A 12,677-nucleotide genomic window follows, 5' to 3' on the forward strand; every position below is an offset into this window, starting at 1 on the left:
ACCGTCCGGTGTCTGGCAATCGGGAGTCTACTCATTCTGGTTCCTGTGTCTTTTGACGTGACCCTCGTCCTGTTGGATATCATAGCATCCACGCTTCCCAGGATAAGAAGCGTCCGTTTCCCGCCCCAGACTTCAAGTCAGCCTATGTCTCCAGTAAGTCTTAGGACCGTTTAGTAACGATGGTTGGCAGAGACCACGATCTAGATGCTGGTGAAATGCCCTACTGTTGAGTTCGCACCTATGTCTCGGCACTTTCCATGGGGAAAAAAAAAAAAAAATAAAGGAAGAAAGAAAAAAAAAATACAGGAAAACACATTGAGTTTACACTGATAATCCAAGTTCAAACTGAGAACTGAGAGTTTTTTTACATGACTTGATCGATTTCACCTCTTCCTCTCACACCCAAATTCCCAGTCCCCAAAGACGCCAACAGCATTTCTTCTTTGCAGGATCCCACAGAATAATCGTAGCCATGCACCATAGAACCGTGGACTGGTTCCCACTGCATGAAGTAGGAAAGGCGAGGAAGGAACTTTCTACTTTTCCGGCTGCTCCACTGTGAAAATGTAAGAGCTGCCGTCCGCCGAAGCCAGTCTGCTCATGTCCAAGGAGCTGTGAGCCACGTCACACTCCTTTGGAATATTTCCCTGAGCCTTCATGTGGGCTCCTGACGTCTGTAGAATCTGACAAGTCACACGTTGTCCTCCCGTTTGTGTCCTCCGTGCTTTGAATAGATGTGCTATTGAGTGCTTGATTTTTGTTGTCATAGGTGTATGTGTTTGTGGCAAAGTGTTGAGTGTTTGGTGTGTATGTAGCAGCTAGAGAGCGAGGCTCTGAAGGCTACTGGGCAGCAGGAGGGCGCGGGGTCGGGTGGGGGGCGCTGGGCCGGGAGGGCCGCGTAGCAGCTGGGCCTCTCGAGGCGTCCGGGGGACGGCCGCTGCCGTCTAGGGCCATAGCACCCTGAACGTGCCCGATCTCGTCTGGTCTGGGAAGCTAAGCAGGGTCGGGAGCCCGGTTAGTACTTGGATGGGAGACCGCCTGGGAATACCGGGGTGCTGTAGGCTTTTGCTTCTTCTTTTGTCCCGCCCGCCGGGGGGGTCGGGGGTGGGGGGGCCCCCCCCTCGCCTTCTGCGCCCGCCCCACTTTCGCCCTCGGGCCCCGGCCCCTCCCCCCCCCTCGGCGCGACCCGCTGCCCCCGCCCGGGGCTTCCTCCCCTCTCCCCCGCTGCAGCACCACCGCCAGGTGGCGGCAGCGGCAGAGCGTCCCAGGCGTTCCGTTGGGCCGGCAGCGGAGCCCCAACCCTGGGCCCCACACCGGGCCGGGGCCGGGCGGCGGGATCCCTAAGTGCCGCCGGGTCTCCTCTCCCCCGGACCCCGCACCCGCCGCCCCGCACTCCGGGACATCGCGTACACCCGGCGCGGGGACAGCCCAGGGCGGCAAACCGTGTCCTGGGCCCCCGGACACCCGGCCCACCGTGCACTTTCTCTCCGCCGCACACCCGGGCCTCGGGCCCGGGCCTCACGCCGGGCGGGCTCCTCGCCGCCGACGGGGCTCCGAGAGACACACCGGCGCGCCGCACAGGGCGACTCGCTGGCCCCCTGGGCAGAGAGGACACACAACAGCACACGGAGCGCACGCACCCAAACCCAAACCACCCACCGGCCCCTGGACCCCTGGCTACACACCCCAAACCCCACCCCACCGGGCCACAGGATAGCCGGCTCCGGCCCCCCGCGCAGCCCCCCGCCCCCGCGCGGGGGCTGCTGCCACACGCAGGCCCTGAGGGGAATCGGGGCAGAACGGTCCTCCCCAGACGGGGGGTGGGGTGGCGGGGTGGGGGGGGGACACTGCAGATCTTCAGGACCTCCGGGTGACGGACCAGCGGCAGGCGCGGCCCTGCCTCCTCCTCCCGGCCCCGCCCCAAAGCCCCTCCCCACCGTGCCCTCGCGTGGGCCGGCGGAGGGCCCTCTCTCGCGCACTCTCCGGCTCCGGCCCTCCGCCCCCACGCGTGGAAGCCTGTCCCTGCGCGCGTGCCCGTGGGTCTGCTCCTCGGGGTGTGGGACGGCGGTGCGTCCGTGGTTTGGGTGGGGGGTGGGGGGGTGCGCGCGCGAGGACCCGTCAGGCTCCGCCTGGCCCCCCACCCCCACCCCGATAAGGGCAGGTGGGCTAGCGAAGGGCCAGGGCGGCGGGAGGGACCCGACTGCGCAGGGAGGGACGCGTCGCAGCAGATCGGCCTCTTGAGGCGTCCGGGGGCGGCCGCCCTCGTCTACGGCCAGACCGCCCTGAACGCGCCCGATCTCGTCTCACCTCGGAAGCTAAGCAGGGTCGGGCCCGGTTAGGACTTGGATGGGAGACCGCCTGGGAATCCCGGGTGCCGTAGGCTTTTTGCTCTGCTTCTTTTTCTGTCCCGCCCCCCTGGGCTGGGAAGGGGAGGGGGGGGCCTTCGCCCTCCGCGCCCGGCCCGGCTCCGCCCCCGGCCGGCCCGGACCCTGCCCCGTGGCCCCTGGAGACAGGGTCAGATTGGAGATGTGGAGGCTCAGTCCCCGAGGCTGTCGCCCCTCACACACCTGCCGCAGGTCCGGGCCTCCGGAACTTCTGACCGACCGGCTCTGAATTCAGGACACAGTCTAAAGTTGTCCAAGGAGATGACCACGTTACCACCCTAGGACAGGAAAAATTGGACCCTATCCACATATGCAGAAGAAGAGAATCTAAACAGCTGGCTATTCGTTCACGGTAACATAATTCAGGAATCCAGAGGCGAAGACATCTAGAAACACTTTTCAAACGTCTAAATCTTTAGAACATATTCTGAAGGATTAAGAAGTAGAAGCATTCTTTGGACAGTCACGAGCAAGACCAGGGTGTCGATAGGAAATCCTTCTGTTCGATACTGCAAGAGACGCTCCAAAAACATACTACAACAAGGGAAAACACTAACAATATATGGGAAAGGAAAATCACCTTTCTTCATTTTCCTCACCTCCTACGGTTCTCAAAAGAGAATGTTTGCCCCTATGCGCGGGAGACCTGTAGAAATCCTAGGTGAGTCCAGCAAGATAGCTCTAGATGAAATCAACATTCGATCGATAGTTTCGATATTTCTTATTTCCTCGCAAATACACAATAATGAATGCAATTCTTGAAAAGGATAACATTCAAAGTCACAGAAAATCCACACAGCACCTACGGGGCAAAGGTGCCAACTTAGATGGAAAACTTAGCAAAAACGTACATGATGGCTCCAATCGATGGAGAGGCTACCCCGTAGTCCTCGATAGATGGACACAGAGTCCCCAAACTAATCATTTCCCCCACATTAATAAATAATCCCATTTAAACAGGGTTTATAACTAGAAACTTACTATCTGCTTCTTTCTCTTTTTCTTTTAATTTGGGAAAGGGATATGTTAAAGAATGATGATCATGATCATGATTATCATTATGACTATTATATTAAATCGAATTAACCGTACCAAAACCCCTCCACTCACCTTATAAAAATGGGAGTTGATGCATATGTGGGAAGCCGCTGTGTATCTTTGTCCCAAGGCGTGGAACCACAAAAACGCTTCTCCCAAACAAATCCCATCTCGACTGTCATCCTTTTCCTTGCTTTTCCTTTGAAAGTTTTTGCTCTCTGTTATAGGACTATCTCATTGAGGTAGTTTGTTAATTTCACAGTTTATAGAATACATGTGGAACCATTCTGGATTCCTTCTGGGCAACTTGTGTGCCAGGGGAAACCTTCTGTTTGGAGAATACTCCTCGCTTACACAGGAAGCTGCAGTTCATCAGCGCTGCTAGAGAATGGCACTGCACGAATCAGTCGAAGTATCTTTATGCGATCTTTGACTAGGTCCGTGTACAAGGGGCTCCCGTGAGGATTACCCTAGATGCTTCCTGGTCACATGTGCCCTATCTTCTCTCTGGTACGTGCTACTCAGAGAATATGCTTGCTCCTGAATTATGCCAGCGTTTATTCATATCCATTTATGCTACATTGCTTTCCAAATGGTTCTATAATTTCGCCTCCCATATCAGCAGGGTGTGTGCAAGAGTTTTCCTCAAAGCCAACACAGTGATCAGTTTCTTAAGTTTCCTCAATCTGGTGAGTTGGAAACTATATCTGGCTTCATTTTTTATTCTGTATTTCCTTGACTAATAATGAGGACACGGGGCCAAAGGCGTATTAAGCATATTAAACGTAGATATCCTGTAACAGTAATATTTTGCCAATTATATGTGCAACAGATACCTTGTCCTGTTTGCAGCTTGTTTTTGACCCTGTTCATGGTATCCTTGGAAACGTTTCATTATGGAAAATTTGAAATAGAAGCAAAATCGGAAAGAATAGTAGAATACTCTCGCACTCCTCTGACTCAAGAAATCACCAACCCCTGGCCAGATCTTGTTTCCTTTATACCCCTCCTACCTTAAGTTCATGATCTCCTTAATAATATCCCTCCATCGATAAAAAGTCAATATGTTTCTATCAAAGGTAGAGGCTTTCTTCCCTCTTTCAGTGTACTCACAGCCACATTATTCCATGTAAAAATTTCACCGTGTTAGAGATAACACCAAGTACTCAATGTTTGCGTTTCCCTGAGACACACACGCTCATTCCAGTTTCTTTGAATCGAGTCCAAATACAGTCCATACCTTGTGAGGGGTTGAGATGTCTTTTGAAAGAGTGTCCATACATCGCGACTAGTCGGGGGCAGCCCCGGTTGTCACCGTTTCCCTTTGTTTCCTACCGCTGTCCGCAGTGACCCGAGTTATTTTTGCATTGTGAGGGGTTTCATCGCGGATTTAAACGTATTTAATGTGTTTCAATATCTTGCAATTATTAGACTTACTGGCGATCAAACCGTCCGGTGTCTGGCAATCGGGAGTCTACTCATTCTGGTTCCTGTGTCTTTTGACGTGACCCTCGTCCTGTTGGATATCATAGCATCCACGCTTCCCAGGATAAGAAGCGTCCGTTTCCCGCCCCAGACTTCAAGTCAGCCTATGTCTCCAGTAAGTCTTAGGACCGTTTAGTAACGATGGTTGGCAGAGACCACGATCTAGATGCTGGTGAAATGCCCTACTGTTGAGTTCGCACCTATGTCTCGGCACTTTCCATGGGGAAAAAAAAAAAAAAATAAAGGAAGAAAAGAAAAAAAAAATACAGGAAAACACATTGAGTTTCCACTGATAATCCAAGTTCAAACTGAGAACTGAGAGTTTTTTTACATGACTTGATCGATTTCACCTCTTCCTCTCACACCCAAATTCCCAGTCCCCAAAGACGCCAACAGCATTTCTTCTTTGCAGGATCCCACAGAATAATCGTAGCCATGCACCATAGAACCGTGGACTGGTTCCCACTGCATGAAGTAGGAAAGGCGAGGAAGGAACTTTCTACTTTTCCGGCTGCTCCACTGTGAAAATGTAAGAGCTGCCGTCCGCCGAAGCCAGTCTGCTCATGTCCAAGGAGCTGTGAGCCACGTCACACTCCTTTGGAATATTTCCCTGAGCCTTCATGTGGGCTCCTGACGTCTGTAGAATCTGACAAGTCACACGTTGTCCTCCCGTTTGTGTCCTCCGTGCTTTGAATAGATGTGCTATTGAGTGCTTGATTTTTGTTGTCATAGGTGTATGTGTTTGTGGCAAAGTGTTGAGTGTTTGGTGTGTATGTAGCAGCTAGAGAGCGAGGCTCTGAAGGCTACTGGGCAGCAGGAGGGCGCGGGGTCGGGTGGGGGGCGCTGGGCCGGGAGGGCCGCGTAGCAGCTGGGCCTCTCGAGGCGTCCGGGGACGGCCGCTGCCGTCTAGGGCCATAGCACCCTGAACGTGCCCGATCTCGTCTGGTCTGGGAAGCTAAGCAGGGTCGGGCCCGGTTAGTACTTGGATGGGAGACCGCCTGGGAATACCGGGTGCTGTAGGCTTTTGCTTCTTCTTTTGTCCCGCCCGCCGGGGGGTCGGGGGTGGGGGGGCCCCCCCTCGCCTTCTGCGCCCGCCCCCACTTTCGCCCTCGGGCCCCGGCCCCTCCCCCCCCTCGGCGCGACCCGCTGCCCCCGCCCGGGGCTTCCTCCCCTCTCCCCCGCTGCAGCACCACCGCCAGGTGGCGGCAGCGGCAGAGCGTCCCAGGCGTTCCGTTGGGCCGGCAGCGGAGCCCCAACCCTGGGCCCCACACCGGGCCGGGGCCGGGCGGCGGGATCCCTAAGTGCCGCCGGGTCTCCTCTCCCCCGGACCCCGCACCCGCCGCCCCGCACTCCGGGACATCGCGTACACCCGGCGCGGGACAGCCCAGGGCGGCAAACCGTGTCCTGGGCCCCCGGACACCCGGCCCACCGTGCACTTTCTCTCCGCCGCACACCCGGGCCTCGGGCCCGGGCCTCACGCCGGGCGGGCTCCTCGCCGCCGACGGGGCTCCGAGAGACACACCGGCGCGCCGCACAGGGCGACTCGCTGGCCCCCTGGGCAGAGAGGACACACAACAGCACACGGAGCGCACGCACCCAAACCCAAACCACCCACCGGCCCCTGGACCCCTGGCTACACACCCCAAACCCCACCCCACCGGGCCACAGGATAGCCGGCTCCGGCCCCCCGCGCAGCCCCCCGCCCCCGCGCGGGGGCTGCTGCCACACGCAGGCCCTGAGGGGAATCGGGGCAGAACGGTCCTCCCCAGACGGGGGTGGGGTGGCGGGGTGGGGGGGGGGACACTGCAGATCTTCAGGACCTCCGGGTGACGGACCAGCGGCAGGCGCGGCCCTGCCTCCTCCTCCCGGCCCCGCCCCAAAGCCCCTCCCCACCGTGCCCTCGCGTGGGCCGGCGGAGGGCCCTCTCTCGCGCACTCTCCGGCTCCGGCCCTCCGCCCCCACGCGTGGAAGCCTGTCCCTGCGCGCGTGCCCGTGGGTCTGCTCCTCGGGGTGTGGGACGGCGGTGCGTCCGTGGTTTGGGTGGGGGTGGGGGGGTGCGCGCGCGAGACCCGTCAGGCTCCGCCTGGCCCCCCACCCCCACCCCGATAAGGGCAGGTGGGCTAGCGAAGGGCCAGGGCGGCGGGAGGGACCCGACTGCGCAGGGAGGGACGCGTCGCAGCAGATCGGCCTCTTGAGGCGTCCGGGGGCGGCCGCCCTCGTCTACGGCCAGACCGCCCTGAACGCGCCCGATCTCGTCTCACCTCGGAAGCTAAGCAGGGTCGGGCCCGGTTAGGACTTGGATGGGAGACCGCCTGGGAATCCCGGGTGCCGTAGGCTTTTTGCTCTGCTTCTTTTTCTGTCCCGCCCCCCTGGGCTGGGAAGGGGAGGGGGGGGCCTTCGCCCTCCGCGCCCGGCCCGGCTCCGCCCCCGGCCGGCCCGGACCCTGCCCCGTGGCCCCTGGAGACAGGGTCAGATTGGAGATGTGGAGGCTCAGTCCCCGAGGCTGTCGCCCCTCACACACCTGCCGCAGGTCCGGGCCTCCGGAACTTCTGACCGACCGGCTCTGAATTCAGGACACAGTCTAAAGTTGTCCAAGGAGATGACCACGTTACCACCCTAGGACAGGAAAAATTGGACCCTATCCACATATGCAGAAGAAGAGAATCTAAACAGCTGGCTATTCGTTCACGGTAACATAATTCAGGAATCCAGAGGCGAAGACATCTAGAAACACTTTTCAAACGTCTAAATCTTTAGAACATATTCTGAAGGATTAAGAAGTAGAAGCATTCTTTGGACAGTCACGAGCAAGACCAGGGTGTCGATAGGAAATCCTTCTGTTCGATACTGCAAGAGACGCTCCAAAAACATACTACAACAAGGGAAAACACTAACAATATATGGGAAAGGAAAATCACCTTTCTTCATTTTCCTCACCTCCTACGGTTCTCAAAAGAGAATGTTTGCCCCTATGCGCGGGAGACCTGTAGAAATCCTAGGTGAGTCCAGCAAGATAGCTCTAGATGAAATCAACATTCGATCGATAGTTTCGATATTTCTTATTTCCTCGCAAATACACAATAATGAATGCAATTCTTGAAAAGGATAACATTCAAAGTCACAGAAAATCCACACAGCACCTACGGGGCAAAGGTGCCAACTTAGATGGAAAACTTAGCAAAAACGTACATGATGGCTCCAATCGATGGAGAGGCTACCCCGTAGTCCTCGATAGACGGACACAGAGTCCCCAAACTAATCATTTCCCCCACATTAATAAATAATCCCATTTAAACAGGGTTTATAACTAGAAACTTACTATCTGCTTCTTTCTCTTTTTCTTTTAATTTGGGAAAGGGATATGTTAAAGAATGATGATCATGATCATGATTATCATTATGACTATTATATTAAATCGAATTAACCGTACCAAAACCCCTCCACTCACCTTATAAAAATGGGAGTTGATGCATATGTGGGAAGCCGCTGTGTATCTTTGTCCCAAGGCGTGGAACCACAAAAACGCTTCTCCCAAACAAATCCCATCTCGACTGTCATCCTTTTCCTTGCTTTTCCTTTGAAAGTTTTTGCTCTCTGTTATAGGACTATCTCATTGAGGTAGTTTGTTAATTTCACAGTTTATAGAATACATGTGGAACCATTCTGGATTCCTTCTGGGCAACTTGTGTGCCAGGGGAAACCTTCTGTTTGGAGAATACTCCTCGCTTACACAGGAAGCTGCAGTTCATCAGCGCTGCTAGAGAATGGCACTGCACGAATCAGTCGAAGTATCTTTATGCGATCTTTGACTAGGTCCGTGTACAAGGGGCTCCCGTGAGGATTACCCTAGATGCTTCCTGGTCACATGTGCCCTATCTTCTCTCTGGTACGTGCTACTCAGAGAATATGCTTGCTCCTGAATTATGCCAGCGTTTATTCATATCCATTTATGCTACATTGCTTTCCAAATGGTTCTATAATTTCGCCTCCCATATCAGCAGGGTGTGTGCAAGAGTTTTCCTCAAAGCCAACACAGTGATCAGTTTCTTAAGTTTCCTCAATCTGGTGAGTTGGAAACTATATCTGGCTTCATTTTTTATTCTGTATTTCCTTGACTAATAATGAGGACACGGGGCCAAAGGCGTATTAAGCATATTAAACGTAGATATCCTGTAACAGTAATATTTTGCCAATTATATGTGCAACAGATACCTTGTCCTGTTTGCAGCTTGTTTTTGACCCTGTTCATGGTATCCTTGGAAACGTTTCATTATGGAAAATTTGAAATAGAAGCAAAATCGGAAAGAATAGTAGAATACTCTCGCACTCCTCTGACTCAAGAAATCACCAACCCCTGGCCAGATCTTGTTTCCTTTATACCCCTCCTACCTTAAGTTCATGATCCCCTTAATAATATCCCTCCATCGATAAAAAGTCAATATGTTTCTATCAAAGGTAGAGGCTTTCTTCCCTCTTTCAGTGTACTCACAGCCACATTATTCCATGTAAAAATTTCACCGTGTTAGAGATAACACCAAGTACTCAATGTTTGCGTTTCCCTGAGACACACACGCTCATTCCAGTTTCTTTGAATCGAGTCCAAATACAGTCCATACCTTGTGAGGGGTTGAGATGTCTTTTGAAAGAGTGTCCATACATCGCGACTAGTCGGGGGCAGCCCCGGTTGTCACCGTTTCCCTTTGTTTCCTACCGCTGTCCGCAGTGACCCGAGTTATTTTTGCATTGTGAGGGGTTTCATCGCGGATTTAAACGTATTTAATGTGTTTCAATATCTTGCAATTATTAGACTTACTGGCGATCAAACCGTCCGGTGTCTGGCAATCGGGAGTCTACTCATTCTGGTTCCTGTGTCTTTTGACGTGACCCTCGTCCTGTTGGATATCATAGCATCCACGCTTCCCAGGATAAGAAGCGTCCGTTTCCCGCCCCAGACTTCAAGTCAGCCTATGTCTCCAGTAAGTCTTAGGACCGTTTAGTAACGATGGTTGGCAGAGACCACGATCTAGATGCTGGTGAAATGCCCTACTGTTGAGTTCGCACCTATGTCTCGGCACTTTCCATGGGGAAAAAAAAAAAAAATAAAGGAAGAAAAGAAAAAAAAAATACAGGAAAACACATTGAGTTTACACTGATAATCCAAGTTCAAACTGAGAACTGAGAGTTTTTTTACATGACTTGATCGATTTCACCTCTTCCTCTCACACCCAAATTCCCAGTCCCCAAAGACGCCAACAGCATTTCTTCTTTGCAGGATCCCACAGAATAATCGTAGCCATGCACCATAGAACCGTGGACTGGTTCCCACTGCATGAAGTAGGAAAGGCGAGGAAGGAACTTTCTACTTTTCCGGCTGCTCCACTGTGAAAATGTAAGAGCTGCCGTCCGCCGAAGCCAGTCTGCTCATGTCCAAGGAGCTGTGAGCCACGTCACACTCCTTTGGAATATTTCCCTGAGCCTTCATGTGGGCTCCTGACGTCTGTAGAATCTGACAAGTCACACGTTGTCCTCCCGTTTGTGTCCTCCGTGCTTTGAATAGATGTGCTATTGAGTGCTTGATTTTTGTTGTCATAGGTGTATGTGTTTGTGGCAAAGTGTTGAGTGTTTGGTGTGTATGTAGCAGCTAGGGAGCGAGGCTCTGAAGGCTACTGGGCAGCAGGAGGGCGCGGGGTCGGGTGGGGGGCGCTGGGCCGGGAGGGCCGCGTAGCAGCTGGGCCTCTCGAGGCGTCCGGGGACGGCCGCTGCCGTCTAGGGCCATAGCACCCTGAACGTGCCCGATCTCGTCTGGTCTGGGAAGCTAAGCAGGGTCGGGCCCGGTTAGTACTTGGATGGGAGACCGCCTGGGAATACCGGGTGCTGTAGGCTTTTGCTTCTTCTTTTGTCCCGCCCGCCGGGGGGTCGGGGGTGGGGGGGCCCCCCCTCGCCTTCTGCGCCCGCCCCCACTTTCGCCCTCGGGCCCCGGCCCCTCCCCCCCCTCGGCGCGACCCGCTGCCCCCGCCCGGGGCTTCCTCCCCTCTCCCCCGCTGCAGCACCACCGCCAGGTGGCGGCAGCGGCAGAGCGTCCCAGGCGTTCCGTTGGGCCGGCAGCGGAGCCCCAACCCTGGGCCCCACACCGGGCCGGGGCCGGGCGGCGGGATCCCTAAGTGCCGCCGGGTCTCCTCTCCCCCGGACCCCGCACCCGCCGCCCCGCACTCCGGGACATCGCGTACACCCGGCGCGGGACAGCCCAGGGCGGCAAACCGTGTCCTGGGCCCCCGGACACCCGGCCCACCGTGCACTTTCTCTCCGCCGCACACCCGGGCCTCGGGCCCGGGCCTCACGCCGGGCGGGCTCCTCGCCGCCGACGGGGCTCCGAGAGACACACCGGCGCGCCGCACAGGGCGACTCGCTGGCCCCCTGGGCAGAGAGGACACACAACAGCACACGGAGCGCACGCACCCAAACCCAAACCACCCACCGGCCCCTGGACCCCTGGCTACACACCCCAAACCCCACCCCACCGGGCCACAGGATAGCCGGCTCCGGCCCCCCGCGCAGCCCCCCGCCCCCGCGCGGGGGCTGCTGCCACACGCAGGCCCTGAGGGGAATCGGGGCAGAACGGTCCTCCCCAGACGGGGGTGGGGTGGCGGGGTGGGGGGGGGACACTGCAGATCTTCAGGACCTCCGGGTGACGGACCAGCGGCAGGCGCGGCCCTGCCTCCTCCTCCCGGCCCCGCCCCAAAGCCCCTCCCCACCGTGCCCTCGCGTGGGCCGGCGGAGGGCCCTCTCTCGCGCACTCTCCGGCTCCGGCCCTCCGCCCCCACGCGTGGAAGCCTGTCCCTGCGCGCGTGCCCGTGGGTCTGCTCCTCGGGGTGTGGGACGGCGGTGCGTCCGTGGTTTGGGTGGGGGTGGGGGGGTGCGCGCGCGAGACCCGTCAGGCTCCGCCTGGCCCCCCACCCCCACCCCGATAAGGGCAGGTGGGCTAGCGAAGGGCCAGGGCGGCGGGAGGGACCCGACTGCGCAGGGAGGGACGCGTCGCAGCAGATCGGCCTCTTGAGGCGTCCGGGGGCGGCCGCCCTCGTCTACGGCCAGACCGCCCTGAACGCGCCCGATCTCGTCTCACCTCGGAAGCTAAGCAGGGTCGGGCCCGGTTAGGACTTGGATGGGAGACCGCCTGGGAATCCCGGGTGCCGTAGGCTTTTTGCTCTGCTTCTTTTTCTGTCCCGCCCCCCTGGGCTGGGAAGGGGAGGGGGGGGCCTTCGCCCTCCGCGCCCGGCCCGGCTCCGCCCCCGGCCGGCCCGGACCCTGCCCCGTGGCCCCTGGAGACAGGGTCAGATTGGAGATGTGGAGGCTCAGTCCCCGAGGCTGTCGCCCCTCACACACCTGCCGCAGGTCCGGGCCTCCGGAACTTCTGACCGACCGGCTCTGAATTCAGGACACAGTCTAAAGTTGTCCAAGGAGATGACCACGTTACCACCCTAGGACAGGAAAAATTGGACCCTATCCACATATGCAGAAGAAGAGAATCTAAACAGCTGGCTATTCGTTCACGGTAACATAATTCAGGAATCCAGAGGCGAAGACATCTAGAAACACTTTTCAAACGTCTAAATCTTTAGAACATATTCTGAAGGATTAAGAAGTAGAAGCATTCTTTGGACAGTCACGAGCAAGACCAGGGTGTCGATAGGAAATCCTTCTGTTCGATACTGCAAGAGACGCTCCAAAAACATACTACAACAAGGGAAAACACTAACAATATATGGGAAAGGA

At 56.3% G+C, this 12,677-nt stretch overlaps 6 pseudogenes; all 6 read left to right on the plus strand.

Annotated features, from left to right (window-relative positions):
- Positions 1–942: 942 nt before the first annotated feature.
- Positions 943–1,064, plus strand: LOC123630060 (annotated as a pseudogene).
- A 1,200-nt stretch (positions 1,065–2,264) lies between these two features.
- Positions 2,265–2,383, plus strand: LOC123630078 (annotated as a pseudogene).
- A 3,428-nt stretch (positions 2,384–5,811) lies between these two features.
- Positions 5,812–5,930, plus strand: LOC123630089 (annotated as a pseudogene).
- A 1,195-nt stretch (positions 5,931–7,125) lies between these two features.
- LOC123630079 lies at positions 7,126–7,244 on the plus strand (annotated as a pseudogene).
- Positions 7,245–10,671: 3,427 nt separating this feature from the next.
- On the plus strand, positions 10,672–10,790 carry LOC123630090 (annotated as a pseudogene).
- Positions 10,791–11,984: 1,194 nt separating this feature from the next.
- Positions 11,985–12,103, plus strand: LOC123630080 (annotated as a pseudogene).
- Positions 12,104–12,677: the final 574 nt, after the last annotated feature.

This window comes from Lemur catta, unplaced genomic scaffold, assembly GCF_020740605.2.
Source record: "Lemur catta isolate mLemCat1 unplaced genomic scaffold, mLemCat1.pri scaffold_91_ctg1, whole genome shotgun sequence".
NCBI classification, from domain to species: Eukaryota; Metazoa; Chordata; class Mammalia; order Primates; family Lemuridae; genus Lemur; species Lemur catta.